Here is a 21294-nt window from a genome sequence, read left to right as displayed (position 1 = left end):
TCCCGCGGGGGAGAAGCGCACGTGGCAGCAGCGCACGTGGCAGCAGCGCACGTGGCAGCAGCGCACGTGGCAGCAGCTTAAGATGAAATATAAAAACATTGTTCAAACAGGTAAGACCTCGGCACAATCTCATGGAGGCACCTCATTTTGATCATGTTTTACATTGTAAAGTAGCCTAAATATTAAGTGGCTGTTATCCCACACATAGCCAAAATGTCTTCATCCATATAATGTTTTGTTAAATAATTAAGTCTATTTAAACTAACACAGACTTCTACTCAGCCAACAGAAAGAAAGCAGATGCCGTAAAACGGGTAGTGGCCCAGCACCTCCACCTCTAACAGAGGCGGAGGAGCTGGCCCTAAGCCAGAATTTTGGAAGGCCAGTGGCTGAGGGAATCCCTAGAGGGAGTTCCTCCTCTGAGACCACCCCCCAAGACATATTACATTTTATAAAATGTAATATGCCTATAAATATATTTTTAAAGCATATTCATACAAATATTCATTTCTCTTTCATGTCTTTTTTTTTCTTTTGGCCCAACAGATTCTGATGGTGCTATCTGGCTGGTGGAGCCCCTTCACGCCACAACAGGCCTTGTAACTGTAAGTAGGCAATACTCCAAAGATTTTGCCAAATGGTAGTTTAAGTATACTGAAACATATCACTCATCTAGGATGAAGAGGATGAAACTGTGTCTGCTGCCTTTACAGAGGGGGATTCAGAAAGGCATACAGAGGTATGTTACTAATAGTTTGTCTTCCCATTCACATTTCTTAACATTCTGGTGGAATATAGAGTGTGACATTTAGCCTACACTGAAGTATTGCACATTCTCATCCTTTTTAACAGAGCATGGCTGGGCAACAGCAGGACGGTCCCTCAACTTCCACTGCGCAGATGGACACAGTGAGATGGATGTTCAGTAAACACCAGAGGTTCATTCTGTGGAATTCATGTGCAACTGTATAATTTAATGTTGTCTATGTGTTCCCAGTTACCAGTAAAAGAGATATACAAAATACACTTGCTGAAAAAAATCCAGAAAACAGATAAAGAAATACAATACTTGGACCGCCAGATTAGGAGGGCCGATCTGGAAATTGAAATACTGGAGCACAAGTTAGAGGTGGGTGCATGGTCACAGATGAATTATGTTAACTATTGGAACATTAACTAAACTAGCTCTTTTATTAGCAGGAAATAAAGAAGACCAAATGAAATGTGTATCATGTCTTTATTTGACTGCTGTGGAGGTGATGATGGTGACTTAAACTCTGAAATGATTATGGCATATGGTGTCTCTGACTGCTCTGCCGTCCTGGATAGCTGGCAGGTGGATGGGGTCATCATCTGGGTCTTCAATTTGTAGGGCAGGGTGTTGCTCTCCTCTAATAGTGGCAATATTATGAAGAACACATGCCACAATAATATCACAGGCCCTCTCAGGGGTCACCCTGAGGTGACGCAGGCACTGGAAAGGGGCTTTCAGCAGGCCTATGGTCATCTCCACCCGGGCTCTTGTCCTGCAGTGAGCCCGGTTGAAGTTCTGTTGGGGGCCTGGTTCAGGGTCAGGGTATGGGGTCATCAGCCTAGGATGGCATGGGTAACCCCTGTCACCCAGCAGAAGGCCATCAAACTCTCTTGTAACATATAGTGGATACATTACAGTATATTAAAGGAGGGAGACAAGTGAATTATATTTTGAAAATCTTTAGGCTGCTTACCACGTTGCAGTCTGTTGCTCAGGTTAGACTCACGATAAATCCTTGAGTCATGAACAGATCCAGGCCACTTGGCCTCCACATTGGAAATCATGTGTGCAGCATCACATACGATCTTGACAGTGCAGAGAATGACAGATGTTGAACTATGACGCAGTCTTTAACATTTTGAAACAGTAGTCAATCTACCTGTAGCCTACCTGCACATTTATGCTGTGAATGGACTTCCTATTCACATAATCGGCTTAATTATGTGAGGGAGCTGTGATGGGGATGTGTGTGCCATCTATGCAGCCAATCACACTGGGAAATCCTAAAAGAAATTAAAATTACTAATCCCAGTCTGAGGTTGCAGCACAATGTCATTAACGGAATATGATTCAAAATTAATTTAACAGATCTCTACATCATTCACCTGCAATCCTGTGGAACTCCTCCTTGATGGCTCTGACAGGTTTATGTCCAGGGAAAATGACAAAGATGTGTAAAAGTCGTTTCAGGGCCAGGCACACTTTTCTGACCGCCCTGCATACAGCTGCCTTGCTTAAATGCTCTGCATCTCCGACATTATACAAGAAACTGCCATTTGCAAAGAACCGCAGCGCAACACACAATATCTGATGGGATGTGAGAGCATGACTGCGTTTGGTAATGTTGCAAATGTAAGGACGGATTAGGTTGTGTATGTATAATATGGACTGTGATGTGAAACAGTACCGCTCAAAAAGATAACTATCCGGAAATGCGAGAACATCTATCCGTGGTCTGAAAACAATCTCCCGACGAATATTTAGGCCTAATTCTCTGCGCAGTAATGCTGCTCCTTCATCCACTGGATCATTAATGAAAGGGCATGCCATTTTGACAGACGGCAGAACTATACTCCGACACTCGCCTGCTGACTGAATGAATGAATGAGGAAATCAAATAGCGTATGTGGCTGAAAGAGGGCGGAGACTGAGAGAAACTCGAGGTTCATTGAGAAAAACCTGGTCCCGACCAGGTTAGGTTTATAGAGTCTGTTACTACGGTAACTGACCGAGAGCTTAAGTTACCCCTCTCTGTGAAACAGGCTAGAGTTACACGTCTTTCTCTGGTTTGAGTTACCTCCCTTTTTGAAACGGAAAACTCAGAGTTTCCCTCATTTCAGGGTTAACAGACTCAGAGTTTTCACTAAACCTGCTTTGTGAAACGGACCTCAGATCTCTCTCTTGCGCACACACACACACACACGCCCATCTGCCTACATGTTTTTGCTGTATCTGTGTTTTGGTTTTATGTTTTGTTTTCACCACATTCTGTTACCCAGCAGTTACAGCCTGTGCTGTATCCTTTTTTAATTTTTTTTGCTGTCTTGTGTCATTGTGTGAGTCATTGTTTGTCTCTTCTGACTGTTTTAATGTCACTGTAATTCACAAAAAAGGGAACATAAAAAAAGAATAGAAAAAAGAGAAGATGTTCTTTAAAAAATGGGCTTCAAAATCCAGCACTGTGAATGATCAATAAATCTTGTTCATTGAGGGTAAAGATTTTGTTTGGTCTGATAGGGATATAACTCTATATATGGCATTTACAATTGTATTTTGTTGGTAGAGGTGACATTAGTTAAATCTTATGTCGAAAAAGGAAAATGATAGCTTACAATCTTTAATTGCAATGGATGACTTAAGACATCTCTGTCATCTTTCTTTGAATGAGTCTGCATTTTATAAAATGGTCAGGTACTCTAGGTAGTCTGAGTCCTACCTACCTTCTCTTCTGGTCAAACTTACATTCTTTAACACAAAAATCTACAACATCTACTGCAACCTGACCACAACCCCTGTGGAACCCCTAGGACATCCTACACCCCCTCCTTTGCTACTCTGCCTCTGTCATAGTTCTCCTCTGTCTCCCCCGTGGACCTTCCCAGTTTGATAAAGGGGATGAAACACTCGATCTGTGCTCTGGACCCCTTCCCATCCAACCTTGTCAAGAACTGCCTCCCAGTCATCTCCACAGTCTTTCCCAGCTATAATCAACTTTTGCCTCAGTTCTGGCTCAGTCCCCCAACCCCTCAGACTGGTGGCTGTCACCCCCATTGTCAAAAAAACCCAGCCTTGACCTCAACAACATGAGCAATTTCCAACCCATCTCAAATCTCCCTGTCTAAAATACTTGAACGTGCTGTTGCCTCACTCACCTCAACTCCAATGACCTGTTCGAACCATTTCAATCTCGATTTCAATCCCAACACAGCACTGAAACCCTCCTCAAAGTCACCAACGACCTCCTCTTCTTCTCAGACTCTGGTAACCTTAGTATTCTCATCCTTCTAGACCTTACAGCAGCCTTCAACACCATCAACCACACCATTCTCCTCTCCTGTCTGGAATCTTCCCTCAACATCACAGGTTGTGCCCTCTCCTGGCTGAGGTCATATCTCATAAACCATCACATCACAGTAAATTCAAATACCTGTTAGGAGATCTAAGAGGGCAATTTGTAACGTAACACATGACTCTGAAAACCCTTTTGTTCAATTTGTTAAATGACCATACATAACATCACATTTGTACCATGGGTTCTAACAACTTGGTGATTGCTTCTTCTTCTTCTACTACTGATATAGAATTACCATTTTATTTATCATTATACAATGAATACAAAATAAGATGTAACTACAAAATTGGTTACGAGCTTACTAATAACTAAGGCCACTAGATGGCAGTATAGCTCCATTACAACAAAGGGAATAAAACATGCTTTACCTAACTCATTCAAATTACAAGAGAAACGAATGGGAGGTGCTACTATCTGTTTACTGAAGCACGGAGACAACCTCACCCACAGGCACAAAGATTACTTTAACTTACAACCTGGTCCAAGTCATTCTGTCAGATGTTAATCTCAACACAGGGTTATATAATGGCTTTACCCAATGTTCTGCCTTTTGTCATCTCAGCAGGGGAGGCAATAAATGATGGTTGCTTGGTATTGCCTGGGTGACCCCAGGAGGTCATTCAGACGTCTTACATCCTGTGGTATGCTGGATGGGGCCTCAGGAGTGCTTACCTCCCACCGTATGTCAGGATGGAGGGTGTCAGATACTAACACTTTCCTGTGGCTTAAAAGGCAGAGCGTGTTTGCAGACATCCCCAGGGAGTATTAATTAAGTTAAATAACGACCCCCTGTTGGATGTTTTGGGTTCGTAAAACAGTGTCTCTTGACGTGTTCCCTACTTGCATACGGGAACTCGAGTTCTGGAGTTTTTCAAAAAGGAAAATGACAGCGACCATGCCAAGGCAGTCCACTACATCTACATACTCCCTCTTAGTAACATAATTTGTTGCCACGGTGTCAACTTCAACTGCTATGCCGACGACATCCAGCTCTACATCTCCCAAATCCATCACCACAGCAACTCACTCTACTCTGACCTCCTGCCACAATGATATTAAATTCTGGATGCAAGCCAACTGCCTAAAATGGAACTGAAAAATCTGACATCACCATCATCATTGGTCCCAAATCTCTCACTAAAACCACTCAAGACTTCTCCCTCACCACTGACCACTCCACATTGCACTCGTCCCCACACATCGGCAACCTTGGCATTATCTTTTACAGCAACCTCTCCTGTGTAGATCATGACAACCACATCACCAGAACTGCCTTCTTCCATCTTAATTCAACTAAAACACTTGAGAAGAAACTTGTGCTCCAGAAAAGGAAGCACTCAATGAAGATCCTAGGGTCACTGGTCAGCAGTTATGACTCAAATATAAAGGCCAGAGAGCAGTAATAGAAAACAAGAAAGAGGAGGCAGAGCCAGGGTGGCAGGTCTGAACGGACTAAAAACCACCCCCGCCGGATCGGGCTGAAAGCTCTACAACCTACCCCTCCTACCCTGTCTCTGCAGCTGAAACCCTGATCCATGCCTTCATCACCTCCAGAATCGATTACTGCAATAGCATTCTCTATGGCTCATCACTCAAAGTCCTCAATAAACACATTCAGAACTCACCTTCTCACTCACTCCCACTCCTGCGATCATATCACCCCGGTCCTCCAGAACCTCCACTGGCTCCCAGCCCCACAATACATACACATCAAGGTCTCCTTCTCACTCATAAAGCCCTCTACAACCAGGCCCCCTCATACCTCACTCACCTGCTTATCTGCCACACTCCTTCCTGCCACACTCCTTCCTGCACCCTCTGCTCCTCCAATGCCAACCTCCTGTCTCAACCAACCAGGACCAAGTACCAAACCGGGGGCGCCATTGGAACTTCCTCCCCAAACACACCCGTGACTGCAGTGACCTTTCTCAGTTTAAATCACTCATCAAAACCCACCTGTTCAAAACTGCCTTCAATGTTTAATTTTTGTGCTGTATTTCTATGCTGTGTATCTTATTGTGTTTTTATTTGTATTGTTGTATTTTATCTGTATTCTTTTATCCTTTTTGCTATGTAAAGCATCTCTGAGTTCCCTGAAAAGCACTCTATAAATAAAATGTATTGTTATTATTATTATTATTATTATTATTATTACTAACACTAACACTGTTGACAGTCGCTGCTCCTTGGACCTTGAGTATGTGACTGTTAAATGCAAGCCAATATATAGGCCCTGGTAGTTTACTGTGGTAATGGTTACTGCTGTGTATATTCCACCAGATGCTAATGCTAACTTGGCTCTTGGACATTTACGTGACACCATTAGCAGTCAGCAGAGCTTGTATCCTAAGGCTGTCCACATCATAGCAGGGGACTTCAACCATGTTGATTTAAAAGCAGTGCCCCCTAAATTCCACCAGCATGTAAAGTGTGCCACTAGGGGTACAAATACACTGGACAAGGTCTACTCCAACATCAAACAGGGTTTCAGGGCTAGACCACCAGCATACCTGGGCCAGTCCGACCACTTGTCACTGCTCTTAATTCTGGCATACACCCCTCTCAGAAAAATTGCTCCTACCACATCTAGGACTGTTAAAACGTGGTCCAAAGGTGCCCCCCCATTAGCTGCAGGACTGCTTTGAGAGAGGACAAGCTGGGATATTGTTTAACATCAGGACCTGAAGGAGTATACAGAAACTGTCTTGTGCTACATTAAGTACATTAGAAGCCCTGGATGACGAAGAGGTCCAGTGCCTGCCCAGGGTCAGAAACATCGCTTTCAGGTCTAGTGATGGGGCACAACACAGCGTTGCTAGAGCCAACCTGAAAAGAGGCATCAGAGAGGCCAAGGATGTTTATAAGAGGAAGATTGAGGACTTCTTCCACAGCAATAAAGCAAGGCAAGTGTGGCAGGGGGTTCAGCACATCACCAGTTAGAAATCCAGCAACCTCACAGCCATGGATGATGATGTTTTGCTGGCAGAGGAGCTGAACCACTTCTTTGCCTGCTTTAAAGTGGAGCCACCAGAGGCAGCCACTTTACATAAGCCCACAGCAGTCACATCTTAATGGTGGAGGAGCATGAGGTGAGGCGCCCTAAGGGCGGTAAACCCGAGGAAAGCTGTGGGACCTGATGGCATTTCTAGATGGGTGCTGAAGGACTGCGCTCACCACCTGGCTGGGGTCTTCTCCAAGATCTTCAACCAGTCCCTATCCCAGTCCACTATCCCATCCTGCCTGAAGTCCTCTATCATAGTTCCACTGCCAAAAAAGACCACCATCAGCAGCCTAAATGTCTTACTGTATCCTGTATTGATTCAATACGGAACAGCACATTTTACCTTTAAATATGGATGATTCCATATTATTTTCTCTAACGAAGTGAAAATAATGGTAGTATGTCCATCTAACAAATGTGGAATCCATCTTTACAGTCATCTCAAGCATTGAATTCCAGCAAAAGGAAATACTCTTATGCATGGGCTTGTGTGTTGAGTGTTAGTGAATTCTTAAATCAATAAAACACCGCTCACCAATCGGCACAAGTTTTAAGTACATGTCCAGGAATGTTGTCGGGGCGATGAACTTCTTTATATATAATATTTTCTTTTTTTTCAGTTATTAATGCCACCCTAAGGGGGCGCAGTCACCATGGCAACCATTTGTTGTAATCAGGATTCCAGAGATTTTCGTTGCTCCGACAGAAAAGGGCCTGCTGTAAAGACACAACTATCGTCTCCTGTCTCTACTTTTCCTGTATAAAAGAGGTTAGTAATGTGGGTTACTTTATTACCAAAACATGCTAAAAGACTGTTAACACCTTCTTTGTTTTGTTTTTATAAAATGTAATATGTAAAATTGTAGTTTTGGTCGAGTAAAAAGTTTTAACGCTTCCTGTCTGTTGTAACGGCAATTTTGCTAGTTTCCATATAAAAAGCGTAACAAAAATTGCGGCCTTATTTTGTTATTATTTTTATTTTTCACCAAAGCCCCTTGACATATGCATTTTTTTTTCAAAGTTGTTTAAGTTAGATAATATTAGAGAGAGTTAAATGAGCAGAATTTATGTGTTGTGGAAAACGTATTGAGTGTTTCCAGCTGCTCATTCAGGTTATGTGATCTATATATTAAAGCTGTAAACATGCTATAATAAGTCATCATTAAGAGTAGCCAACTATGTGTTAATGTAAATATTGTGTTGTTTATGTTTTCTAATGTGTCTAGTCAGGGCAGTAAACCATATAGGAGGCTGAATTACAGCATTTAAGATACTGGTTAGGTGCATTTTCAAGTTGGTAATAAGAGTTACTGATTGTGAGACATAATAGAACATCTAAAACCTTAAAACAGTGTTTGGTAACTGAGATACTCCTGTGTAAAAGCAGATTATTATTATTAATCAGCAGTCTATCGCAGTTATGTTATTCCAGTGTTAATTTTAGTATAAACTGTGAATATGGAGAAATTTGAAACAGATTTTTGTTAAAGTTTATTTCAAGAAAGAGAGAGAGGAGGAAAAAATACATAAATTCTGTGAATAAAGACAGAAAATGACACAAAGACACAACTAATGTCTCCTGTCTCTACTTTTCCTGTATAAAACAGAACACCACACCTGTTACAGGCGGCACAAGGCGTGAGACTTGTAACACCTTGCTTGCGCAGATGCTGTGATCCTGCTTGGAGCGACCTTCTACTGCCATTATGTGTCATGCCTTCACTATTAATATACACATGGGACTCTTATCAAAACCTACAATATTTGCATGTAACATCAAATGCTATCATTTAGTGCATTTAGTAACTTTACACATACCACTATTGTTATATTACACGCTATTGTTACCATTATTGCTGTTGCATCTCTCCCCCTCTCCCCCATCTCTCTTCCCCCCTCCCTCTCTCTCTCTTTTTCTCTTTCCTTTTTATCATTATCACTTTTTGTCAGGCACGTCTGTCCATCCTAGAAGAGGGATCCTTTCTCAGTTGATCTTCCAGAGGTTTCTACCATTTTTTTACCCTGTTACAGGGGTTTTTAGGGGGAGTTTTTCATTATATGATGAAGGTCTAAAGGAAGAGTGATGTCGTATGCTGTAAAGCCTCCTGAGGCAAACTGTGTTTTGTGATAATGGGCTTTATAGATAAAATTGACTTGACTTGACTCCTTGTCCACTGATTGAAAGGCAGCTTATTTTGCTCTAAGAAGAGCCTTCACCTCCCTATTTATCCAGGCTCTCTGGTCAGCGAATGATGATCTCACCTGATCTATTTATAAATGTATATATATGTATACAGTATATATATATATATATATATATATATATATATATATATATATATATATATATATATATATATATATATATACACACACACACACACACACACACACACAGTAAATTGTAATTGATGCAGTACATCAACTGTCATAATTCTTACTCATAAAATAATTTATAAAACTGTGCAATATTCTTTTCTGTATCTAAATGTATTATTACTCACACCACTCTTCAATGTATGATACATATTGTTGATACATGTGATACATATGATACATATTTTGGTAACACTTTCACACTAGTGACTTATAATGCATTCCTAATGCATTACGAATACACTCATTAACATACATAATGCTTTCTGAGGTATTATATCAACAGCCATAAACCATAATAGCTGTGACTTAAAATGATTGATAAGTTGCAAGTGTCTTATGGATGCCCTTGACTAGTTATAACTAGAGATTGACTGATAGGGGTTATAATGCATTATAAATTCCTATACTCACTTACTCACACATCAACAATCAACAGTAGTACAGAGTCACAGTGTATTAACAATCCATGCTGTATCATAAGTTATCACCGTATGTGTCAAGTAAAGAGAGGTACACTGATGTAGAAGAATTCACCTCTCCATTCCTCCAGGCTTTCTGGTGGGGGAATGATTTTACTGTCTTTGTGATCACCACGTCATCAACACATTTGCTGATATAATACCTACAGAATGATGTCACAGAAGATACATATTCTTCAAGACTGATCTTGTTATCTTGTGTAGCAGCATCTGCAAATATTTGCCAATCTGTACACACAACACAGCCAAAAAACAGAGTTGCTGTGGCTTAATCTGTCCACAGTTTTAACTGTTGTTTTGACGCTTTCTTATCAGTTGACAATATGTTGGCAGAAGGAGCAGAGAAATATGATCTGACAGGCCAAAGTGAGGGCATGGGAGGGCTTTGTAGCTATCAGGGACAGATTTGAGGTCTGTTTGATTAAACTTACCACCTGCTATAAAAATTCCCATCGGTTGCTTCATGATTTGCTGCTGATGGCATCATACAATTCCTGCAGTGCATTTTTCAAATTTGCATCAGGGGGAATGTATAAAGCAACAATAAAAACACTGGTGAATTCTCTGGGCAGATAATATGGATGACATTTTAGCACCAAGAACTTGTGAGCACTGTCCATCCACTCAATCCCAATTTTAATTTGCCATTGTATTTCTCCTGTGACTGGACATTAGCCAGAAGAAGGCTTGGTTAAGGGACAAGGTGGGTCAACCTTGCGCTGATGCCGGCTCTCCTCTCTCTCTCTTCGTCCAGCACTTACAATTTCGTTTCTCCTCTGACTGGCTGCTTGGTGTATGTATGTTGAGAATTTCTGGACCGAGAGAACGTACTGTATTGTACTGTACTTATTGTGCTTCCACGGTGCTAATAGAGTGAGTTGATATAATCAGAGGCAAGTTTTGGGGGATCTAGCGTCATTATTTGAACAAACAGGCAGCTGGGACCATCTGCTACTGCTGACCCAGGCAGTCTTTCCTGTTAAAGGTGCAGTAAAGATGACTGTTGCTGCTTCACAGGCTGTAACATACCTACAGGGAGGTAAAGAAATCATTTTAAAATTTAATTGCTTAATATTGAAAATTTAAACTATCTTGCTCCTAAATACAAGTCCAATTAATAGGCCTAGCATGTGCCCCCACAACCATTAAGTTTGCAAGTGGATCTCTGCAGGTCACAGTTTGTGACGGGGGGTCAGGTTTTAACTCTCAGAGCCTGTCATTTTCAGGCTCTGAGAGCCAAGGTGTTTCAAAAAACACCTTAAATTATTTCCTTAGAACTTTTCTCTTAGTTAAACCTGTGAAAATGATGATAAATATCCTTGTTAATAGTATTGCGACAAGAGAAGTTTACATGATCTAAAAAAAGAAAGAGGAAAACATAAAAAGCATTAAAAACAACTGCAAGACAAAAAGAAATTTAGAAATATTAGTGTAAAAGGTTTGCCTCTTGTCTTTTCTGTCTTGTTCTGCTTATGTAATGATATTCAAAATAAAATAGGTGACTGTGGTGTGATGTATGTCATACAGTGGCTTTAGGGAGTGTGCAAGTTACATCTAGCAAGGCACAGGTCCTGACAGCTATGACCTCTGGCATCTGGCAGGGCTGCTGCTGGCAGGAGAGACACTGACACTTTGGCAGGGTCATTGATAGAGCATCAACGAACTAATAGGAGCATCAGTGAGCTGCTTTCACATGGGAACCTATTGACCTTCATCATCTGTCAGGGTGTTCTCAGTTTCAGCTATTCTGTTTCAATAACAAGTTCCACTGCTGAGAACAGACTAGACCACACTAAGGGTAGCATAAGGAGGGTTTATCAAGATATACAGCATGTTGACACCACAATGAAAATTCAGGAAAAGATGGTTTATCACCTACTATCATTAAATTTTACTTCATATTATTGTTATGTCAATTGGCCTCTCTTATTATAACCTTTTAAAGGTCTTTTGTAAGATCTGGGCATAATTTTAGTTTAAAATATTTGAAAAATGAACGGGCCCTATTAACAGAGGGTGAAGAAGTAACAGCTTTGACGTTATGTCAAAGATGCCTGTGTATTGTATTGCAAATATATCTACTGCTAAGCAGCCACTTGATGGGCCGTCCCTTCTGTAATAAAATGTTGTGGCCTGAGAGGGGATAGAGAGTCAAAGTAGCCTCCAGTGTGCCGCAGGATAGGATGAACAAGCTAAGCCAGGTGGTGTTAATGCCTCCCCTCTGTTAATGTGTGTCACCCCCCTGGCTCTAACCTTCATGGTTAGAGCTAAGGGTTTTGGTCAGGTTTAGGTGAAGAGGAAACACGTCAATGGGAAACACTGGACAAACGACCACAGAATACGGAGCTATCCAAGGTCGGATATGTTTGTATTCATCAGAGATGTGGACAATATCCACAATACACATTGTATCTTGTACCCTGAAAAATCCAGAATCAGGATACCCATCTGTGAAATATACATAAAACATCCTACAATGTACTCTGCTTAAGAGCAGTGTCTCAGATCTTTTCATATATTACCAGCATCTTTGAAGTACCCTGTTTCAGATATCAGATATAAATGTACCTGATACCCATTACATTAAACTAATAATTTGTCAAAGATGCTTATGTTGTAATGTTTATCGATAGTATAATCTGTTAAAAATACAAGGTAAGGTGTCCCTTACCCCACACATCTTACAAAGACAAAGGAGCTTACAGCTAGCCTGAAAGATCCAGTGGTATACAATTTTATCTTTCACATATTCGATATCTGGAAAATATCTCATCTGTTGCATATGCTTCTGAATATTTACCGTATACATATCCTATAAGATACCAGTCATAATGTATATATCAGGACAAGGATCACAATATGAAAACAACAGCATCGTGAGATACAGCGAAATGCAAAGATGTTTTCCATGAACTTGTACTATCCCAGCTTTATTCTACTACATAGAAATCCTGAACAAACAGCATGTTTTTAACATAGCTAGGTGGCATTTTATGGTGTGATGGGAACTTACAAATTAAGCATGTACCTAATATTTTACATTTATATATGATCAAACAGTATCCGTAACATTTACGGCGAGTATAAAGAAAGATCTAATCTATAACTGGTCCCTAAATGCTATCTTATCCAGATATGATATCTGTTACGTATCATTTAGAATACCAAGTATATCACAAAGATGGCAGATCTGGGAAAATACCTTCAACAGATCGTCAGGCAACTGCATATACTAAGAGATACAAAGAAATGTGATGTGTGTACTCATATCACATCTGTCACATGTTGCTCGTGTATATTGTCTGTATACATATCCCTTAAGATACCAGAGTCATTTTAGGGATATAACCATGGGCTGGTTGAAAATTTATGCTAATGTGGGACGATTTAAATCGGTTGACATTTTAAATGAATTGTGATGTATGTTTTAAACGGCATATGACTTTATACTATGACCTTGCTTGTTAGTACCAAAGCAGCTGTTGATTAACTCACCACTTTACTATGCTTTCTGTCAGGAGCCTGTTGAATGGCAATGTGTAGGAAATGACTATTGATTAATTCAGACTTTCCATAGAGCCCTTAACCATATCTATACTCCAAATGGTTCAACAGCTGCTTTGAATTTACTTTTTGCTATTCTGAATTAGGAGTTCTAAGATAATTTTAACATTAATTTCCAGGGAACACCATGAGCTTAATTAGATTTTTAAAAAATGAGAAAAATTACAACATTTTGTATCAATTACAAGAAACATATTTGTTTATAATTTTTTCTTAAATTTCAGTGAAGCCAGAATCCTAAATCTCATCGCATCATGAGTTAAGTGAATCGTTACATCCCTATATTGTATATTACAGTGCAAGAACCGTCTTGAAATTACAGCACTTGCATAGTGAGATAGAAAAATCTAACAGTATTTTCCTAAACTTGGCACTATTCCATCTTTATTCCACTACATAGAAATCCTGAACAATGGGATACCTTAGAAGAATTAGGTGTGGTGACATTTTGTCATAGTTTTACAGTCAGGATGTGGAAGCATTTAAAAATCAGCCATGTATCCAATATTTTAAATTTCATTATTTATTTTAACTGACATCTGGTGTAAGCTATCAATATATTACAAAGATTTTATATCATTTTTTACATATACAGGAAGTCAGTTAGTCATTTTATTTTAATCATTTGACTTTTTTTTTTAATGAAAATGCACAAATTCAGATCTTGATAATAAAGGAACGGAAGAAGCTAGAATAAAATGTTTTTTGTGTATGAAAGCTGAAGATCTGATCTTGATGTATTTGTTGTTGAGGTCTTGAAAGATTAGTAAATATGACTGAAAATGCTGATGCTGGCTGGCAACCTACTAAAAATACGGGGAAAGAGTTAAGACTAGTAAATATTCTCATACAGATGTGTACAGGTTGGGACTCATCAAACCTATAAGGCTTCCAGATCGGTACACCAAAGTTAAAAAAAAATCTCCTGTTTTATGGTGAAAAATCAAAATTTCGATGACGAGCCACAAAAACTGTAAAAGTTTTGCGTGGACGTTTGATTGCTTTGTACTTCTTTGAGCACTGGCTACAGGACATTCTTAGCATGGATACCAAGGGAGGGCATGTGAAGCTAAAAAGAGGTCACTACTCTCTGATCTGCAACCGCGCCTTAAAACCTTAAAAAAGAGTGTCATGTTGCTTGAAAGTATTTTGTTAGTTAGTCAGCAGCCTAGTCTCATTTGTTTATATCCCTAACCATAGCAACCTTGAACTAGTGCATTCTGGGAAAACAGGAAATAGGAAGCGGCCATGCAGTGATCAGCCACATGTGATCTCTCAGCAGTCTTCACCTTTCTTTCCTCGCCTTTCTTTATCCCCTTTTGGCTCAGGCAACGTCTGTGAGTATTTTATTGTGTAATGCTGAGCTATAATTTATTTTGAGGCAGCTAAGATGATAATTAGCATGAGCAGGCCTAGTTAGCTTCATTAGCTCCATTGTGTTAGCATATGCTAGGCTTAATTAGCTTTAGCTTGCTATACTGTTGTTAGCATTGGAATTTAATGTATTTTGTATACTGTGTTGCAGTTTCACAATATGCAAGTAAAACTTCATGGAAATGAACCATCGGTCTCCTGGAGTTTCTTCGGTGTGTTTAAGCTGAGTGGAACCTAGTCCATGACAAAGAGCTTAAAGACATTAAAAAAAGAACTTGCCACATCATTGAATCCCAGTGTTACAGAAAGTAAGTGTGTCACACAGGCTGCCTTAGAAACCTTGTTAACCCAACAAGCCAAAAGTGCTAATCTTTTTTTCAAAGCAAAGGCTATACGAACATGCAGATAAACCTACTAAGTATTTATCTTAACTAACAAAAGTTATGACGGATCCCCAAATAATACCTTCTATCCTAGATATAAATGACACTCACCAATATAAGTAATACTTTCAGACAATTTTACATTTGATTATACAAGGTAGACGACTCAGTGGGAGCCACAGACAGGATACCTCAGAGCAGCCTCAGCGACAAGATCAAATTTTTAACCTCATTTCCATTTTGCAGGTCCATGTCAGGATTTGTGAATCTTGGTATCCAGATAACTCCTATGTTTCACCAGATTTTTAAAATTAATTAATTTATTTAATTTTCAAACCCTCTTCTCGACAAAATGAAGAAAGATCTGCTCAGACGGACCCCCTACCTCTATTATTGCTCAGCAGAGTCTCCATCATGATGAATGTTTTGCCCAGGCTACTGTATCCTCAACAAATGATCTGTGGTGCTCTGCGAAACCAAAGTGAAGGGGAAGGACCCAGGAGCAAACGCACAGACGTTAGGTGAACAATGAACAAAGTTTTAATGATAATAATGAAGGGAAAGGGGCATGGAAAGCCTGGGAGCGTGTGGCTCAGAGAGTGAGGTTTGTCTGTGAAGAGGGCGAGTGTGAGGCTGGTGGTGGCAGAGTGTGCAGAGAGTCCGTGAGGAAGGAAGCTGGAGGTGACTGAGTCCAAAGGCGAGGAGCTAGGCTGCGAGGGACTGGAGCGTGGCGAGGAGAAACACTGGAGGAAGCACAGAGACAACATGCTTGAGCACAAAAAATCCAAAAAGTCACTTGGAGCTACTGCATGGAGAGGTGATTGGTGATCAGGCGCAGTTGAGGAAGTGTGTGGAGAAAGCCAGTGCCCGGAGGCCCCACCCAGCCCCTGCAACACAGGGAGAGAAACAGAACAAGCCATCCAGCACACAAAACCCCCCCCCCCCCCCCCCCCCCCACCCCACCCCACCAGCCCCCACAATGTAATGCCAAAGTTGATAGTAGCTGTCTAGTGCAAAAGGAGGTCTACATGTCCTTAATATCAGATGGCACCAACTTGCATCCCAGTTAAAATTTATGCAGAATGGGTTAAGGAGAATCATACTTGTGTTTGGTTGGACCTGGAAATGTCACAGATTTCAGGTATTCTGCTGGGCCTTCTATTTTGTAAGAATCTAAAGTTGGCTAGGAACCTCTGTAACAATAATCCTATTATTTGTAATACTCTTAAGGCGTGGTTTATGACACAGAAACTAGAAGGCAGGTCAAAATTAATCTCTTCACTAATCCCAATTCCAGGCAATTCTGGATTTCTGCCAGGCATGATAGATAGTGGATATAACATATGGATTTCTTACAGGATAAAAAAATTAGTGATTTTTTTGAGGGCACATTGCGTCTTTCATTCGAGCAACTTAAAGAAAAATATGGCCTCCCCAAACATAATTTTTTTAGATACCTTCAAACTCAAGACTTTATAATTAGTAAAACCACTTTGTGTGTTAATGTCTCAAACCTATGAACTGAGAATACAGGATGTGGCACAGACACAAATTCGGTGTAAACATTAACGATGGTGACCAGGATGAGATATGGTATTAAAAAAATCTCAGTGTGTAACTGTGCCAGGTTGTTGCAATTTAATTTAAATCTTATACCATCTACTATTGTAATCTCCCCCAACAGAAGATTTAAAATGAACTTTGAGCTTTCACCTCTGTGCTTAAAATGTAAAATACCAGTGGGGACATACACTCATTGTGTCTTGTCATAAAATTCAAGCATATTGGAGGGATGTTCTGCATGAAATGAAAAAAAAAACTTGGTGTGGATTTGCATATGAATCCTGTTTCTTTACGCCTTGGTCATCCGAGTCAAGATACTATAATTGGTGCCAGTTTTAAGAGACTGTATGATATTCTTGCATATGCTGCAAGAAAGACCATTTTCATGTCATGGATAAGCAATAAGACTCCTACCCAAGAAAACTGGCACAGGATAATTACTTATGCTTTCCTCTGGTATATTTGACATGTCTGCTTCATTCCACAAGGTGGCAGTTCATAAAGATATGGACTCCATATCTTCTTTTCCCCAATTCTACATTGCAACACTTGCAAGTATTGTTTTTGACTGATTATAAACTCTCCTTTTGTACCAAGTCTGTAATACTATGGTCTGGCTTCATTTGTCAGTTTTCTGTAAATCCTACTCTTATTTTAACTTGAGAGGTGAAAAGAATAATCTATTCTTAATGCTGTGGATTTTTCTTTTTGCTCCACCATACATATTGGTTTATATATATATATATATATATATATATATATATATATATATATATATATATATATATATATATATATATATATATATTCTGTGCACACCAATGTTGTGTAACACACAAGCTGTGTGTTACCTTTGTATTTGTGTGTTGTATTTTTTTGGAAAAAAAGGAAAAATTCAATAAATATATTTGACAAAAATAAAAGAAATGTTATAGGCACTGGTGTTAAATGAGTAGATTTCTATATCTGAGGCCTCAGACAGTAGCCGACTTTTGCTTTAACAGGGGTGGGTTAATGATGATGATGTCATGGCAGGATTCGCCATGTAATCAGGGATTCCCTCTCCAAGCTCTGGGGTTGTCTTCTGCCTTGGGCCGATCCCTGCATCAGCAGGGGCCTACCTGGAGAGGTGAAGAGATACAGATGCAGATGAAGAATGTAAAATAAAAATATACTTAATGTCATACTGTGTTTGTACTAGTGCTGGGCATAGATTAATTTTTTTTAATCTAGATTAATCTCACTGCAATCCTGTAGTTAATCTAGATTAATCTAGATTAAAATTATAGATTTGAATTTTGCCAAAGACATTCAAAATAATATCTATCTATCTAAATGATGAAAATGCATCACAAACTGCTTGAGAAAGCTGTTCTACTATAATATTTGGTAAAGAAAAATAATGTTCCATAAGATTTACTTTGGTGTTTAACTTTTTTTTATTTTGTTAAACACAGACATTTAGGAACACAGGTTCTGTCTCCATGTGGAAAAAGCTTTTTCCTGCTAACTGGAATGAACAGCAGAGGGCGCAGCCTCTGATAACATGACCCTAACTGAACTGTGGGCCTACATTCGAGGTCATGAGAAGAAGACCATTAACAGTCAGCAGCTTTGTGACACGGCTTGAGCCAATCACTCCAGTCACTCAGGCAGACCAGCTTCCGCCTTGTTCACGCCCCCTCCGCGTAATTCGACCAGGTGTACAGCCGCGCTTAAACAACAAAGTGAAATTGGTGCCTTGCTCACTGTATAGACCCAACTTAGTGAATAGTTTATAAGAATCCCGCGTTAACGCAGCACGTTAATGCCGTTAACGGCCCAGCACTAGTTTGTACCAATACATAAACATCCTAAATGTACAATATGATACAATATATGTATGCATATATATATATGTGTGTGTGTGTTTGTGTGTGTGTGTGTGTGTTTGTTTTATTAGTTCTGATTTGCTTTTTTTTGCATGGTCTATAAAAGATATATGCTAACAAAAATGTTAATTATTGTATAAACCCTGTCAAACAAATTTTTATTTCCCCTAATATCTCGACAAATGTTCTAGAACATGTAAACACATTCATTAACAGTGCAGAAATAAAACTCTGCTCTTACAAAACAAAATGTTTTACTATTGTTGTGCACAACAGTTTGTATTTTGTGTTAACTCAGAAACTGGGTTTCTTCATGGCTATTGGCAGCAAACTGGAAGTCCTTATATGACAAGTCTCTGTGGTTATAAAGTAACGTCAACATGGGGTATACTGAAAACAAAAAAGGTTATAACCCCAATAAATGCAGCCCGAATTCTATTCTTGTTTACAATAAGGGATTAGAGAGATTTTAGTATTCACCAAAATTAAAAGGCTGTTAACCCTTTGAAACCTGGATTAACATCAGTGTTCTTGTGCTGCGTTCAGATGGCTTTCATAAATTATTTAACTCTTTGAAACCTGAGCTAATTTATTTGATTTCTTTTGCAAACAAATGGAAAAGAAGGCACCTTAGTAAGAAGTGTCCTACAAATTGCAAGAAATCATTAAAATTGACAAGAAATGACCTAAATAATAGTTTTATAGAGTTTCTTTTTTAACTCACAAAATTTTGTACTATTTTGTACTATTTGAGCAGCGTTAGTTAGGAACTCTGACCCTAAAGTGGTCAGATCTTCACTGAAAAATCATTATAATTAATTAATAAATTACAGAAGAATTAATTCCAACAAACAAAACAATTTTCCAAAATAGCATTTATTTTTACTTTTCAAACACACAGTCATTTATACAGATAATTACAACATTTTGAATTAAGGTATACTGTACACACTTTTATCTGAAACACTGTATGAGCTTTGCCTGGCATGGGATGAGATACTTATCCATGGTGATGTAGAAATTGTCAGTCTTGCTCCTGTGACGCCTAACAATGAGGAGGTATGGCTGCCGCACCTGCTGGTTGTGAAGATGATCCTCCAAACTGCAGCATGACTAAAGTTGAGACATGGAAACTCAAATTAAACATAAGCAATATGCAGTCAGAGAAAACTAAATTAAAGAAGTGATAACATCTTACCAGCGAGTGCAAGATGGGGATGCTGATTCTCCTCTTGACTGTTTTCAGATGCCAAGAAATGTATCCTGAGCTGCTTGCAGCATCAAAGAAGTGTTCCTAAAATAAAATAAATAAATGCCTTGTCATATTAAAATCATAAGAAATTTAAGAGAATTCAAATATCAATGTTATGCACATAGCATCGGGTCACAACATGTTAGTATGACATGAAAGCATTATACCAACAATAATTATGTTATATGGATCCTTGGGGGAGGGGAATAGCGTCACAGGAGCATACTCTTTTCTTCTGTTTGCTTTTGTGTGGAGGGGCCTGAGAGAAAAGTTTACAAAGGGTTGACAAAGTAAATTAACTTTTAGAGGAAAAACTGTATAATATACAACAAGTACCAGTCCCAGAGAGAAGATGACACTTGAAAGATCCGTATCTGCCTGTTGGAACATGTTTTTTTGCAGCCATTTTAATGTTCAACCACGGTAAAGGTGGATAAAAAATCCACTCAACCACTAGCTTCAGCCTCAAACCTTAATCAATATTTTAAACAGTAAAAAAATGTTTTTCATTGATTTGAGCTTACAAGTAAAATGTTGTTAAATCATTTAAGTTGGATACAGCTGGTAACTGAAGGTAAGCTAGCACCCATAGACTGCAAGTTAACATTAGCTAATACCCTGGACAAACTCGCTGCTCAGTCATGGCAACAAACAAGGCTTTGTAAAGCAGATGGTCTCTAGATGTTACAATGTTAATACTGCACTTTATAGCATCAATTTACGATTATTTCAGTAAGTTTGCACTTACCCTGTAGAGCTGCATGCGAGGAACAAAATGGCACTCAAACTTGTCTTGAAGTCTCCAGCTGTAGAAGTGAAATGCATGAGTGCCTGTGGGTGGAGCCTAACTGCATCTCTGCAGAGTCGAACAAACACTGGCCTGATCAACTCTGTCAATTAACTCCAACACTGAACACCTTTTAAATCAGAATGTGTTAAAATTACACTCTGGGAGTTAAAATCAACTCTGAACTGTAACCCTGAAATTTTAACACTCCAATGTTGCTGTGTGGAGAGGATTATAAGAAAATTATCAAAAAACTTGGGAAACATGTCCAGAAAATAATATCCAAATTGATTATAACAATATATTTAAATTATATCACAGAAAATATATGCATATTTAAAATGGTCTGCACTTTTTGGGGTCATTTTCGTTTGTGTTATTTGTTGTTTTAATAGATTTTTGTTGTTGTTTATTACTTTTCTTTTTTTTTTTATTTTTGAGCTACATTTCTTGTCACTTTTTAATAATTTCTTGCTAATTTTTGGGACATGTCTTATTGTCTTCTCACCATGGTTGCGTTGGTTTGACCTCCTTC

General features: G+C 39.2%; 1 long non-coding RNA gene and 1 pseudogene across 1 annotated transcript; one reads left to right on the top strand and one right to left on the bottom strand.

Annotated features, from left to right (window-relative positions):
* Positions 1-568: 568 nt before the first annotated feature.
* On the top strand, positions 569-893 carry LOC121950401. The gene is made up of 3 exons (XR_006106321.1): positions 569-605; positions 677-739; positions 853-893. It is a non-coding gene; the product is annotated as an uncharacterized LOC121950401 (long non-coding RNA).
* Positions 894-1270: 377 nt separating this feature from the next.
* Positions 1271-2589, bottom strand: LOC121950057 (annotated as a pseudogene).
* Positions 2590-21294: the final 18705 nt, after the last annotated feature.

Source organism: Plectropomus leopardus, chromosome 11 (assembly GCF_008729295.1).
Source record: "Plectropomus leopardus isolate mb chromosome 11, YSFRI_Pleo_2.0, whole genome shotgun sequence".
Taxonomy (NCBI): Eukaryota; Metazoa; Chordata; class Actinopteri; order Perciformes; family Serranidae; genus Plectropomus; species Plectropomus leopardus.
Note: the sequence above shows the minus strand (reverse complement) of the source record. Positions and strands in the feature narration are given on the sequence as shown.